The sequence below is a fragment of the Lactuca serriola genome, chromosome 4, assembly GCF_051521515.1.
Source record: "Lactuca serriola cultivar US96UC23 chromosome 4, Lser_US96UC23_V15, whole genome shotgun sequence".
Lineage (NCBI taxonomy): Eukaryota > Viridiplantae > Streptophyta > Magnoliopsida > Asterales > Asteraceae > Lactuca > Lactuca serriola.
In genome coordinates, this window is record NC_136411.1 from 156,254,203 (window position 1) to 156,265,422 (window position 11,220).

General features: G+C 32.5%; 1 long non-coding RNA gene across 1 annotated transcript; it reads right to left on the bottom strand.

The window, feature by feature from the left end:
* Window positions 1-2,337: 2,337 nt before the first annotated feature.
* LOC145102814 (uncharacterized) lies at window positions 2,338-4,464 on the bottom strand. The gene is made up of 6 exons (XR_013706280.1): window positions 4,337-4,464; window positions 4,041-4,206; window positions 3,516-3,898; window positions 3,292-3,417; window positions 2,715-3,008; window positions 2,338-2,645 (listed from the first exon to the last, which is right to left on the bottom strand). It is a non-coding gene; the product is annotated as an uncharacterized LOC145102814 (long non-coding RNA).
* Between the last annotated feature and the right edge of the window lie 6,756 nt (window positions 4,465-11,220).

Consider the following 11,220-nt stretch of genomic DNA (forward strand, 5'->3'; position numbering starts at 1 on the left):
TAGTCATTCTCTATGTCCATTTGATGTTTCCCGATTTTCGATTTATGACGACTGACTAATTGAACAAATCACATTAGTTCTGGCTTGGCCAAACACTTCGGGGTGTCATCACTAAGTCATCGAGGGGCCTACAAATATCGCTTGTATCCCTTCAATGGTAAAAGGAATGGATAAACTTCGACTCATATGCTTGTTCTACTACTTGTTAAATCATACACAAATGCACGTTTTATAACATCGAGTTACCAATGCGTTTTCGTACAATCAATGTATAACCAGCTCATAGGCAACAAATCATGTCTCTAGATTTGAAAAAAAATATTATATTATCGTCTCATAATCACTCGTGATAAAATCCATGAAGTGAGTCAAATGAGCGTGGGTTTAATCCAATACTTAAAACTTATGAGCACTCATGAATGTTGTAGCAACTCTTGATATGTCCCATAACTTGGACATCTACAATCCAGCTTCATGACAGTCTTGATTCATATCTACTTCCAACATATGACCGATTGTGGATGGTTTGAATAATTTAGTCATTCGGGAAGAATGACCTAGTTGTTCTGGAAGTCAAAACATGCAAAGTGAAACACAAGAATAATTGAATCCAATATGGTCTCAGAACTTATGAATATAAATAGAATATCTTTTATTTATCACCATATTGATTACCCATCATTCATTGCATATTGTTTCAAACTATCAACTTTATGCTTGAATTAAAACAATAGTTGTCCCATTCTCCAAGCATGTACACTATATTTTCTAAACACTAGTGATGCCATACACCAAGTATGCACACTATGTTCGTCTAAACATTAGTTATGCCATATACCAAGTATGCACACTAAGTTTGTCCATGATCTTTACTCTGTGAAATAGATCGATTGAACATAATTCCAATGATTCTCATTTCACAATCCCAAGTCCTTACTAAAAATGCAAGAATTCCAAATCCTGCCATTAACCTAAATCTATTAAATTCTAAACTTATATGCATTGATCATCTTGTAATGATTATGCACAAAGTCACAAAGACTTGTTAACAGACATTATATAGTATTCCAATGGAGATCAAATCCATGGAACGAAGTCTCAAATTCAAAGTACATTCCTTTGAACATCCTTCTTTCATTAAGTTTCCTAATTTTACATAGATTTGATGAATAACTTCCACCTATGGTAATATTTCCATATTCTCATTTTGACTATTACTTCTGACCAAAAGTTGCCTCTTTTCAAAATATGTCAATATGGTCTTTCCAAAATTAACACTTTACTTCCAAATGTCCCTGAGCAACCACTATTTGGTAAACCTTAGATTTTCCTCGATAATTGCTTAATCAAATTAGTCATATCCAGTTCTTGTACTTTTTCCCTCTTAATGCTTTTGGCATTTGGAAAAATTTAGTACAAATGAATATTATAACACATGCAATCGACCCTATATCCGAACACTACTAGAAAAACAACCTTTTACGAAGCCCAATGCATGTCGTAAAATGCTCAGACGACGCGCAAATGCGTGTCAAGGAAGGCCCTGTCATAAAGAGAGACGACACGCTTTTGTGCGTCGTCTATAGACGACACACATTTACGACATGCAGTTACGATGTGCATTTACGACGTGCAATGCGTATCAAGGAAGCCCCTATCATAAAGCAAGATGACACACATTTGCGTGTCGTAAGTTTACGAAGCACGTTTAGGACACGCATTGCGTATCATTAAAGCCCCTGTTATAAATGAACATGACATGCATTTGCATCTCATAAACTTTAGCAACCAGTTACGATATACATTTTCGACACGTCTTTACGATACTCATTTACGCATAATAGAAAAATATGGAAACAAATATATACCAAAACAATCAATTTCATCCATAACATCATATTAAAAAATTGTAATAGATTGGTATTAAGGGGATCTCATTGTACATTGTTAATAAGAGGTTTTCCTTAACTATATAATCTAATACTACATTGCTATGAAGGGACACCTTGTTTCAGATATCATTTCAAGAAAATCATTCATGGCAAAAAATTGGTTGTTGTCCACCAACTATAGATGGCAAGTAATGACTTGAACATTAGTTGAAACAAAAAATCTTTTATTAATCACACAATCAACAACATTTATAAGTACATTAGAATGCATATGTATACTAACAGATGTGATATAATATGTGTGATCCCGTAAAAAGAAAAATAGCAAAAAACAATTTAAGGAATAGATTGCCAATGATAATAAATAATAAAGAAACGCCTCTTACCAGATGATCCAAGAACTTCATTAGCTTATCATTGAGTGAAGGCAATTGCTCATACGAAATTTACTCAACCAGCAATATATTATAAAAACAATTGTATGAGATGCAACAATCAGCAACTTGAAAATGAATATCTAGCTTATCTACCCCTGTGGTTTTGAAGAAAAATAAAACAACCACAAGACCCACCCACAATACCAGTTCAACAAAAGTAAATAAATAAATGAACAATACTATAATTTACACTTTATACCACTATACACCATAGGCAATGAAATCAAGGAGCTTTACGAGAGAATCTGGAAGGTGGCCTGCTCAAGAGATTCATATCTGGAAGAATATTGGAAGATTCTTGTGTTTTTTCAACTTCCTGCAAAATTTTTATCAACTTTTTAATTTCCCAACAAATTTTTAGAATAAATTACATGACAAAATAAACCTTTGAGGGTATCGGTATGGAAGCAGTGTGTTGTGATTTAGAATGAAGACGATGCAGCTTCGACATTTGTTGATATTTTTGCAGCCAACTTCCAAAGTTTATCATTATTATTCCATTATCACTCTCATTCTCATTCTGGTTGTTGTTGGTAAAAGAATAGGAATATGGAACCGTCTTTAAACAAGTTCTTAATATCTTAAAAGTTACACTTTGCTGCAACAACCCACCAACATTTACAGTTTACACTCAATTCACTTTATTACAAGTCTTTCACATCACATATATTATATATACCTGGGGAAGAACATCAACAGACCATACAACGCTTTTAACAACCATATATATATATATATATATATATATATATATATATATATATATATATATATATATATATATATATATATATATATATATATATATATATATATATATATATATATATATCTTCCAGCTTCAAGAAGCTATAAAAAAACAAACATAAACAATAAACCAAGTATTTTCCATACATCTTTATCGCATATCAAACCATACCCGCTCAACTTTAATAATGAATGTATATACATATATAAGTTACCTGAAGCCTAAGATAAGCAAAAAATTAGAGTCTCCAATAGGTGGATCAGTTTATCCAACTAAACCAAAAATTTTACATTGATATCCTCTTCTGTTAGAGATTGGATCACAGAGTATGCTAGTAACCCTACAACACAACATTCCCAAAAATTAAAATACCCTCCTAGTTTATTATTATGTGAGAATGAACATAAAAGTAGAGAAATTTTTTTTTTTGAGACTTGCCTGTGCTAATAAGCAAAGACTTATTATGGCCATTGATGAATGGCTCCATTATGTATAAAGCGAAAGAAAAAAGTCTTTTCCCGCAGCATTAACTAATGAAAGCTTTAAAAGATCTCGTAGCTCACCCAACTCAGAAGATGTAAGCATAATCAAATTTAAAGCCTGAAGAAAGCTTGGTTGCAGCAGCAAGTTTCTGCATTACATATTCTTCATTCCTTTTTACAACTTCTTCTTGGTTGCAGCAGCAGGTTTCTTACCAGGGGTATGAAGAAAGCTTGTCAAATTCCTTTTTACAACTTCATTTCTTTTTATAAAAGGTAAACGGGCCATACGCCCTACAAACTTGTGGACCAAATGTGAGCAAAGCCCAATATGAAGAATCCCTGTGTGTTGTGATAGATACATTTTAGTTCTTGTTATTACTATTCTTGATTACATTTACATAATTTTTTTTGTCATTTATATGAATCGTTAGAGATTTTTATAAATAAATAAATGGCACGAAACCATTAGTCAATCTTGTACCAGAAACATTGGTGTCAACAGACTCCACCATTCTTCATATAAGATCAAGTGACTGATCTTTGCTCCATAGAGTGCTGGAAGTGAAAAGAGTTCAAGATCCGAGTTATTTATTGGACTTGCAATTTCAAAAAGATAAACTACAATGTTTATGGACACCATCGTGCATCTGCAATGTGAACAACAAGAATTATCAGAGGCAAACACAGATGCTATATCAGAACTCCATCTTGAATACAAAAAGATACCATAAACTGCAACTTAAACCACACTACAAAATGTCCACCAAAACAAATTACCATTCATGTACATATATTTTTTATCAGACAATCTTGGATATGTCGTTATTGCACTCCTACAGGCACCAAAGAAACATAGTGTTGGGATTCATGTCTTATACTATGTCATTCTCATAATTTATTTTATATGTTGTTTTATTGGTTAAAAATATTATCACGATTTGCATTTATTTTTGTAGATGGAAAAACAAATAATGAGGTTTTCTTCACAGGCAATAAATTGACTTAAATGCTTTATCACATCATCAGATTTGTTTCCTTTTATGTTATATGTATATGTATATGAGTGAATGATTAACTAGGTTTATATGCCAATACATAATTAAGAAAAATATATGGATCGGCAATTTTAAGATTATAGTTTCAGGAAAAGAACAATTGTTCGTGTGGTATGTCTGAATCAGTCTCACATATGCTTAGCTCAACTATAGATAACATAAAATGTGACAAATAACTACTTTTACTTTTAAAGGTTATTTTTAAAAAAAATGACCAAACCATTTTGTCTCTTTACAAAAATGACAAACAATATCTCAAATGAAACTGTGTATGAAGTCTGGTCTTCATGTTATAACAATTTATGTTTACGGTTGTGGTTGTCATTTTAGTTTTTCCAATGGTGAAATAGATAAGATGAAACCCAACCCAAAATTAGATATCAACATCCATGAAAAATGTTTGAGTTGGAGCAAATGGTATGGATTAATTTAGCACTTGATGCTTACTGGGAAATACATTTATGTTCTAGCTATGCTATTTTGATAGTTCTGAATTCATTTGTTAACGTGGTTCTATATGGTTAGAAAAGAGTAGATATTGATTGAAGCATGCTCTTTTTGTTCTTAAATGATATTTAGAATAAGCATTATTTTATTCTTGATTTTTCATTAATATATACATAACAATTAATTACAGCTAGCAATGATCTCTACATTCTTTGTTCAAGATCAATAGGGAACTAAAACTATTTAAACAACGGTTTCACATGCTTCTAAAATGGGTTCAAAATACCAATGAAGCAGTGGAGACGTTCTTTTAGACTTACTACATGGTTATTATATCATTGGGATTTCCCAGTATGCTTTTCTTTGTCAATAAATCTAATAGCTTTTTGATTTAATTGAAATACATTTAATAATAAAGGTGATATCCGGCTGAGCCGGTTTCATCCTAAAAATCATTTTCATTCACCTATTGGACCTTGAAATTGGTTAGATAAACATAAAATATATTTATATAATATCTTTTCCTCTGTCCATTTTATATATACAATTTTAACGGTGCACCCTATTTAAATGTTGTAATGGAATGAAATTAAAGTATGAAGATATAATTCACATATAAATGACACTACATTGTTATTTCTTGCATTGTACACATTTTTAAAATTAGCATGATATGTTTTTTAAACATTGTATAATTTGTTTTTCATTTATATTGAAGTCACCATCTTCATATCCGGACTAGAATATAATCTCTTTGACCAATTATGACATTGACCTTTATATTTTTCATTTTAGCAGGTGAGTGTGGATGGTGAAGGTGATGGTAGTATATAATGGTGCCTACTTCTTTGTACATTGTGAATATAGAAAAAGATCATGAACTATCATTGGCCAAAACAAACTTGAAGGTATTTCGGCAAAATGATGAATTAGTGATGTTATTTCGTTTGTGTGTGTATTACAACATTCAATTTTCAACTTTTTTTTTCCTATAGCATCCTACTTTTTTCCTTATCAAGACATTGCACAATAAGTGAAAATTCCACCTAATTATAGCATTGTATATTAACTTTTTTTTTCAATTAAAGTAATGTTGTCTAAAATTTGATGCAATCAATAAAGATTTCCTCCGGCGTATTCTTGGACCGTGCTTAGCACGGGCCGAAATCATTTCCAGTATATATATATATATATATATATATATATATATATATATATATATATATATATATATATATATATATATATATATATATATATATATAAAACATGAATAAATAAATCTCACCTGAACCAAGAACACATCCAATGCAAGAACAGGGCTAATTCTAGGAGGGGTACCTTGGTAATACAGCTACGCTGAAGTAGTAAGATCCTTATCCACTAGGAATCCTATAGGGGCCTGCATCCCTAAAATAGCAGCACCCATTCCCACAAGGTTCATGTCTAATTATGAGTTACAAGAGAAGATTTTGACTTCTGCTGGACATATAGAAAATCTGCAAAAGGATAAATACATGTAATATAAATGTACTTTCATTGATTTAGTTATTATGACATCCTTGTTTCATGTCCAACTGTGAGTTACCAGAGAAGATTTTGACTCCCGCTGGACATATACACAACCAAGACACCTGTTAAAATAAAAAAAAAAACGGTAATTATAATCCAATGATAGCAATTTTATAAAATATATAGAAATACTACAACAAGCTATAAAACAAGAACTTCAAAAAAAAATAAGGAGAATTGCAAAGGAAAAATCAACATTGAAGGGATATAAACTATAATTTTCTTTTATTTTAATTTTTTTTCATTGAAGTATTGTATGGATGTGATTTAAACCAACCCTATAAGGCCAACCGGAGGAAGCTTGCCCACTGATCTCTTCAACAATGATAAGTAACAAGCCAAACAAATGTCAGTTTAACATTTTGGATCTAAAAAAATAGGCAAACCTTGGCAACAAAACTTGGAAAAGAGGAAGACAAACTTAAATGGATATAAAATTTCGACATGAACTCGTGTATTATCTCTAAATATGATAGACAAACTAAACTTCAAGGCGAGAAACGTGCACAAAAAAGTAAACTTATTTTTATCATAGCTTAACACATAAAACCCAATAAACAAAAAGAGAATCAGACCATATAAAGATACATATGAAATAGAACAGATAATGTTTATTAGAGAAAAGAAAGCAAAAGAGAACATTTCGATGAATCTAAAACCTAATTCCACTAACAATTAATCTTAAAAAAATGAGAAGCTGGAGAGAGAATTAACACATACCAAAGAGAAATTTCATCTGGGGAAGGAGAAGAAGAAATCGCAAAGAGAAGCAGAAGGGTGTACTCAGTGGAGGGAAATATCAATTCATTCACATAGCTTCAAAAACACAGAAATTGAAATCCATTGAAGGACTTCTCTGGTTTGGCAATAGCCATGTGCCTTATAAAATGGAAGTTCCCAAATTTCCCTGTACGATAGATTTCAATATGGAAGTAATGAGAGAAAAAAATAGTAGAAACTCTTACTGATGCATTCCAAATTAGCAAATTACCAAATTCAAATAACAATAGTAGAAACTCTTACTGATTAAGAGTGGGTTTTTGGTAGTAGAAGTATTACCCAGATATAAGGAAGTGAGAAAGCTTGACGATGGGTCTAGGGTTCATGGTGTACTGTGTGAGGACTAAGGAGGAGCGCGGTTTGGGGTATAGGGAGAAGAATCAGACCTAGGGCTTCATAGATAGACAATTTGTATTCCAAAAAATGAAGTTACTAGGTAAGAAAATAGGGTGAGGTTGAGGCTGATGTTGCCGGCCGGAAAGGTGAGTGAGTCGAGGTCGCCAATAACAGAGCGGTCGTCATGTGGTTCTTAACAAAACCCTAGCTTACATGTGATGATTTCAATGGTGCTTGAAGGAAATCAAAGGAATAATTAAGAGAAAAAATACACAGAAGAGAAGAGAAGATATTACATACGCAAGTGAGAAGACAAAAAAGACGAGTGGGAAGCATCAGTTCCGTAGGGTTGTATTTTACGGGGATGATGGAAACAAAAAAAAAATTACAAAAGAACCCTAGCCTATTTCATCCACATTCACCTTTCAAGCAAACCTTCGGGATCTCTATTTCTCTCTCTCTCTCTCTCTCTCTCTCTCTCTCTCTCTTTATCATTCCCAACAAATCTACGACAAGGCGACACGAGGTGAGGTACTAAGATCGACGATTGTTGCAGAGGCCAAGGAGAAGTGAGAGTGTTTACAAAATTTTAGGGTTTCGTTTTCCCGCGTTATCTACTCAAGGCGTGTTTCACTAAAATTATAAAGCAACACCTACAGAGGACGCGCGTTTAAGATAAAGCGCCCTTCGTGTTTTTAATTTTTTTTCTTTAGACACTAATTTAAGGGCACACAAAAATGCGTGTCCTCTATCCTTCAAATTTTGGAATGCTGACATTATTTTTAAGGACACACAAAAATGTGTATCGTAAATCAAAGAGTGTCATTGTTTACACGTCATTAAAGGGTATTTTTCTTGTAGTGGAATCATATGAGACACGATTCATGACGTTTCACATAAAGACATGATACTAGACCAGTCTTTTGGTATAATATTCCTGTTTCTATTTGCCATGTTCTCATAATTCAAATTATGAAAAGGGATGCCGTAATAATAATCGAATTTTAGAATGCAAATAATGGACCCATATATAGAATTTCCATATGTTGAGCCATTCTAACATAAAATTCATATATATTTCCTAGACTAAATATGATTAAAACCTCAAGCTAAGCTTTTAGATTTGAAATGAAGTATAACTTCCTCTCCCTTAATTATAGCAAAACGACTTTTTCCTCTACCTTAATTCTAGTCCTTGTCCTACCCGTTCGACTAATGACCATCCACCAGTCAAGGAAGCGGTGGGTGAGAGTGGACTCCCATTAAACTGCCATTTTATAGGATGTAACATTATACCTCCTTATAGACCGGCTTCGTGAATGAGGCCTACTAACGGTAAGACTGACTTGCTCTTATACACACATACACACACACACACACACACATATATATATATATATATATATATATACATATATACACACATATATTATTAACTTATAATACTATAAAGTATAAGGGTTGACTTTTAAATTTTAAAATTCTAAGGGCTTGACTTGGAATGAAAGTATTCATGAGGGGAAACTTTACAAATTCCAAAACTTGAGGGTAAGTTTTGAACTATTCAAAATCTTTTCAATTCCATAACTTATGTGTTTAAAGTAGTTTTAATGAAAAACTCTTCAAGTTCCATAACTTGAGGACAAGTTATGGAAGACTTTAAAACATTTAAAAATGAGACACTCCATTTTTCATAACTTAAGGAAATCTTATGTGTTTTAATAATCATAAATGTGACTTTTCAAATAAGTTGAGGAAAAGTTACAAAAACACATATTATGAACAACTTTTAGATTAATTTGGATTGAAAACATATTATCACATAACTTTTCTATTAATCTAAATCGACTCATAAGAACAAGATAATTCAAATCAAACACTTTTTCATGTAATTATCCTAACCATTAAACTAATACAAAACATGAATCTATTAACAATTAACTATGAAATTGGATTAGCATGAACATTGCCACATCAAAAACAGCTTTACAAGATCAAAAACAGCTTAGGGTAATGTTCCTAGTCCAATTCCAGCCAAAAACCTCGAAAATATGATGTCTGGGGCTCCTACTCGTCGAGTGTATGAACCTACTCAACGAGTAGAATGATTTTCTTCATGGGCTCGGCGAGTTTATCAGTGGAATCGGCGAGTCTAGTGCCGAGACAACCAGAAAATCGATTTTTCTCAGCCTTTTCAGCAATTTGCATCAAGTATAATTGAAAACAAGCCTAGGCTCTGATACCCTTGAAGGGTTTTGAGCATTCTAACACTCCTAAGGTGTACATGCAACCCTAAATACCTTAGATCTATGTTTTCTCTATTGTACACGCAAATATCAATTTTTCCAAGGTATTGTTCTAACTAGCATAATATGAAGAACATATAATATAAATTCTAGTAGAATTATATACCTCTTTGTTGTATATTGATTCCATGGAGCTTAAGAGCCTAGTGCCTCAAGTGTGACACCTCAAATGGTTCACACAACATCACCAACATCTTGGAATAACTTTAGAGAAAAGGTTCTTACGCTCAAATAGGCTATCCCTCATGTCAACACACACTAGTGCCAATTTCTTGAGTCATGGGGTCCTTATATATGGTGGATATTAAGGTTACACCATGTAACTCATGTCTTTCCGTATTCTTCATGCTACATAGGTTAAAACCTCCATGGAGTATCCATGGGTTACTCTATGGGTTTAGCCCAACATGAAGAACTATGGATCATAATCCTACATATATAAGAATGAATGATTTACATAATCAATCCCCGTATATTTAATTAGTCTCCTTTTGGTCACAAAGTTAATTCCAAATTAATTCTTGATCAATACTAATTAAATAATATGATTTGATCTTAATATATTAGAACTTATAATATATTAACAAATCATAATTATCCTTTTCTCAAAAAAATGCCTATCCAAATTGTTTCGATGCCATGCAACCCAAATGGTCCATGCCAATCGGGTCAAGTACATACCAATTATAGTTATGGACTTAGAAACTAATCCAACACTTAGTACAGTGCCATGCGCCATAGGTACAAATCCTCTCTTAGAGTTTTCCATATTGAACCGTTTCAACACTTTGTCAATATACGTACCTTGGCTTAGACCTATTAGTCGTTTTAATCTATCTCTATAGATTTTGGTTCCAAGAATGTATTGTGCCTCACCTAGGTCCTTGTTAAAACTATAACACCCAAAAAATTTCAAGCCCATTTTAAACTTTTCAAAAACATTTAAAACCAATAGTTATTATAATTTTGTTTCCAAGTAGTCTATATCAGAGTTTTCCCATAAACCATAATAAAATATGAGGAGTTGTACGATCATGCCTTCACCTTGCCACGAGCACCTGATGTACTTGAAACAATAAACTGAAACTATAAGCCCGAAAGCTTAGTGAGCTCCCCTAAAATACCCATACTCACAATAATACACATAGAATCATAAACATCATAC